Raw genomic sequence first — 4,642 nt, 5'->3', positions numbered from 1 at the left:
GGCACTCAGCAACTCAGAGAGCCCCCGCAGAAGCAGGCAGCACCCGCAGAAGTACTGGAACAGGCACTTAGAAGATCTGAGGACAGCAGTCAACTCAGAGTCACAAAGGACGGTCCCACGATGTCGGATTGCAACTCAGCAACTTGTGCAATGCAGGACAGAGTGCTGGGGACCCAGGCTAGGCTGTGCACAAAGGAAGCCTTGGAAAAGTGCACAGAAGCCCGGAGCAGCTGCAAATCACGCAGTACACAGGTTTGCTGTCTGGCGTGGGGAGGCAAGGACTTACCTCCACCAAATTTGGACAGAAGGGCCACTGGACTGTGGGAGACACTTGGACCCAGCTCCTGTGTTCCAGGGGCCATGCTCGTCAGGATGAGAGGGGACCCAGAGGACCGGTGATGCAGAAGTTTGGTGCCTGCGTTGGCAGGAGGAAGATTCCGTCGACCCACAGGAGATTTCTTCTTGGCTTCCAGTGCAGGGTGAAGGCAGACAGCCCTCAGAGCATGCACCACCAGGAAACAGTTGAGAAAGCCGGCAGGATGAGGCACTACAATGTTGCTGGTAGTCGTCTTGCTACTTTGTTGGGGTTTTGCAGGTGTCCTGGAGCAGTCAGCGGTCGATCCTTGGCAGAAGTCAAAGAGGGAAGTGCAGAGGAACTCTGAGGAGCTCTTGCATTCGTTATCTGAGGAATAGCCCAGAGGAGAGACCCTAAATAGCCAAAAAAGGAGGTTTGGCTACTGAGAAAGGAGGCTTGGCTACTGAAAGAGGTAAGCACCTATCAGGAGGGGTCTCTGACATCCTTTGTGCCCCAACAGCTCCGAATCCAAGATGTCAGAGGTCTGGGACACACTGGAGGAGCTCTAAGCACCTCCTCTGGGAGGTGCTGGTCAGGGGAGTGATTACTCCCCTTTCCTTTGTCCAGTTTCGCGCCAAAACAGGGCTGGGGGATCCCTGAACTGGTGTAGACTGGCTTATGCAGAGATGGGCACCATTTGTGCCCATCAAAGCATTTCCAGAGGCTGGGGGAGGCTACTCCTCCCCAGCCCTTCACACCTATTTCCAAAGGGAGAGCGTGTAACACCCTCTCACAGAGGAAATTCTTTGTTCTGCCTTCTTGGGACCGGGCTGTCCAGGCCCCATGGGGGCAGAAACCTGTCTGAGAGGTTGGCAGAAGCAGCAGCTGCAGTGGAGACCCCGGAAAGGCAGTTTGGCAGTACCCGTGTTCTGTGCTAGAGACCCGGGGATGCATGGAATTGTCCCCCCAATCCCAAAATGGTATTGGGGGGACAATTCCATGATCCTAGAGATGTTACATGGCCATGTTTGGAGTTACCACTGTGACGCTACATATAGGTAGTGAACTATATGTAGTGCATGCATGTAATGGTGTCCCCGCACTCACAAAGTCCGGGGAATTTGACCTGAATAATGTGGGGACACCTTGGCTAGTGCCAGGGTGCCTACACACTAAGGTGGTCATTACAACCCTGGCGGTCGGTGTTAAAGCGGCGGTAAAACCGCCAACAGGCCGGCGGTAAAAAAAATGGAATCACAACCGTGGCGGAAACCGCCAACATAGACAGCCACTTTAACACTCCGACCGCCATGGTGGTACAAACAAACATCGCAGCAGTTACTGCTAGCAGACAGGTGGAGGACAATGTACCGCCCACGCTATTACAACCCACCAATCCGCCACCTTTTCCGGGGCGGATTCACCACGGACAAAAACACGGCGGAAACAGGACTTCGAAGGGAAAACGCTCACCTCTACACACCCCACAAGGAATCAGGACGCCATGGAACCTGAGCTCCAGATTCTGCCAGCCTTTATCTTCCTGCTCCTCTACCAGGAGCATGAACGCCGGCAGCGCTGACCACAGTGAGTACTGCACCTACGACACAGGGGAGGGGGGAGGGAAAAAACAGTGACACATACACGCAACACCCCCACCCCCACCCTCACCCACTACAACACACACGCTAATACATATTGATACATAACAGTTACACCCCCCAATCTCCCCCAGGAAGAATACAAGGACACAAGGAAAAGAGTTGAATAATTGTGATATATTCAATTACATACATCAAAAATATTTACAAATATTTACATTTATACCATATACAATTATATACACCAAGAACACAAGTCCAAGGGATTCCACCATCATAGTCCGTGCATCACTGGGTCCAAAAGGCATGGGCGAGGCCCACACTCAATACCAGACTCCAAACAGAGAGAACACTGCAGGGGCATCAGATCGAAATAAAACAGGCACCTCAGGGGGAAGGGAGGGGGGGGCACCACAGCCAGTTGAGTGCACGACGCCAGATCCACGAGGGGGCTCCATGCCCACAGTTCAATCCTGGGGAGTGCAAAGCCACAGTCTCACAAGTCTCTACAGTGGGTGGTTTGCCCACTGTTCAATCCTGGGGAGTGCAAAGCCACAGTCTCACAAGTCTCTACAGTGGGTGGTTTGCCCACTGTTCAATCCTGGGGAGTGCAAAGCCACAGTCTCACAAGTCTCTACAGTGGGTGGTTTGCCCACTGTTCAATCCTGGGGAGTGCAAAGCCACAGTCTCACAAGTCTCTACAATGGGTGGTTTGCCCACTGCTTTATCCTGGGGAGTGCAAAGCCACAGTCTCACAAGTTTCTACAGTGGGTGGTTTGCCCACTGTTCAATCCTGGGGAGTGCAAAGCCACAGTCTCACAAGTCTCTACAATGGGTGGTTTGCCCACTGCTTTATCCTGGGGAGTGCAAAGCCACAGTCTCTCAAGTCTTTACAGTGGGTGGTTTGTCCACTGCTGCATCCTGGGGAGTGCAAAGCCACAGTCTCTCAAGTCTCTCCAGTGGGTGGTTTGCCCACTGCTTTATCCTGGGGAGTGCAAAGCCACAGTCTCTCAAGTCTCTCCAGTGGGTGGTTTGCCCACTGCTTTATCCTGGGGAGTGCAAAGCCACAGTCTCACAAGTCTCTACATTAGGTGTTTTGCCCACTGTTCAATCCTGGGGAGTGCAAAGCCACAGTCTCACAAGTCTCTACAGTGGGTGGGTTGCCCACTGTTCAATCCTGGGGAGTGCAAAGCCACAGTCTCACAAGTCTCTACAGTGGGTGGTTTGCCCACTGTTCAATCCTGGGGAGTGCAAGGCCACAGTCTCACAAGTCTCTACAGTGGGTGGTTTGCCCGCTGTTCAATCCTGGGGAGTGCAAAGCCACAGTCTCACAAGTCTCTACAATGGGTGGTTTGCCCACTGCTTTATCCTGGGGAGTGCAAAGCCACAGTCTCACAAGTCTCTACAGTGGGTGGTTTGCCCACTGTTCAATCCTGGGGAGTGCAAAGCCACAGTCTCACAAGTCTCTACAATGGGTGGTTTGCCCACTGCTTTATCCTGGGGAGTGCAAAGCCACAGTCTCTCAAGTCTCTACAGTGGGTGGTTTGCCCACTGCTGCATCCTGGGGAGTGCAAAGCCACAGTATCTCAAGTCTCTCCAGTGGGTGGTTTGCCCACTGCTTTATCCTGGGGAGTGCAAAGCCACAGTCTCTCAAGTCTCTCCAGTGGGTGGTTTGCCCACTGCTTTATCCTGGGGAGTGCAAAGCCACAGTCTCTCTACTGTATACCTTCTCCACTGGATCTGGAAGGGGCTTTGTGCCCAGAGTGCTTCATCCTGCCAAGGACTGAGGTAGTGGATGTGATACTCCACTGGTTCTGGGGGGGACTTTGTGCCCAGAGTGCTTCATCCTGCCAAGGACAGAGGTAGTGGATGTGATACTCCACTGGTTCTGGCGGGGGCTTTGTGCCCAGAGTGCTTCATCCTGCCAAGGACAGAGGTAGTGGATGTGATACTCCACTGGTTCTGGAGGGGGCTTTGTGCCCAGAGTGCTTCATCCTGCCAATGACTGAGGTGGTAGATGCCTTTGTCCACTGGTTCTGGAGGGGGCTTTGTGCCCAGAGTGCTTCATCCTGCCAAGGACTGAGGTAGTGGATGCCTTTCTCCACTGGTTCTGGAGGGGACTTTGTGCCCAGAGTGCTTCATCCTGCCAAGGACAGAGGTAGTGGATGTGATACTCCACTGGTTCTGGCGGGGGCTTTGTGCCCAGAGTGCTTCATCCTGCCAAGGACAGAGGTAGTGGATGTGATACTCCACTGGTTCTGGAGGGGGCTTTGTGCCCAGAGTGCTTCATCCTGCCAAGGACTGAGGTAGTGGAAGCCTTTCTCCACTGGTTCTGGAGGGGGCTTTGTGCCCAGAGTGCTTCCTTCTGCCCGTGGCGGACTCAATAGCGTCGGAATCATTGGCTCTCACTGGCCTGCGGTGCTGCTGGCGGCGGTGTCCTGGGCAGCGGTTTGGCTGGTGGCTGTGTTCTGGGCAGCGGTTCAGCTGGTGGCGGTCCTGTCTTGGGCAGCGGTTCAGCTGCTGGCGGTCTTGTCCTGGCCTGCGGTGCTGCTGGCGGCGGTGTCCTGGGCAGGGGTTCAGATGGTGGCGGTCCTGTCTTGGGCAGCTGTTCAGCTGCTGGCGGTCCTTTTTATGGCAACGGGGCTGCTGGCGGTCGTCTCCTTGGCAGCGGGGCTTCTGCTGGCGGTCCTGTCTTTGGCACCTGGGCTGCTGGCGGTCGTCTCCTGGGCAGCGGGGCTGCTGCTGG

The sequence above is a fragment of the Pleurodeles waltl genome, chromosome 3_1 (assembly GCF_031143425.1).
Source record: "Pleurodeles waltl isolate 20211129_DDA chromosome 3_1, aPleWal1.hap1.20221129, whole genome shotgun sequence".
NCBI classification, from domain to species: domain Eukaryota; kingdom Metazoa; phylum Chordata; class Amphibia; order Caudata; family Salamandridae; genus Pleurodeles; species Pleurodeles waltl.
This window is presented reverse-complemented; position numbering follows the sequence as displayed.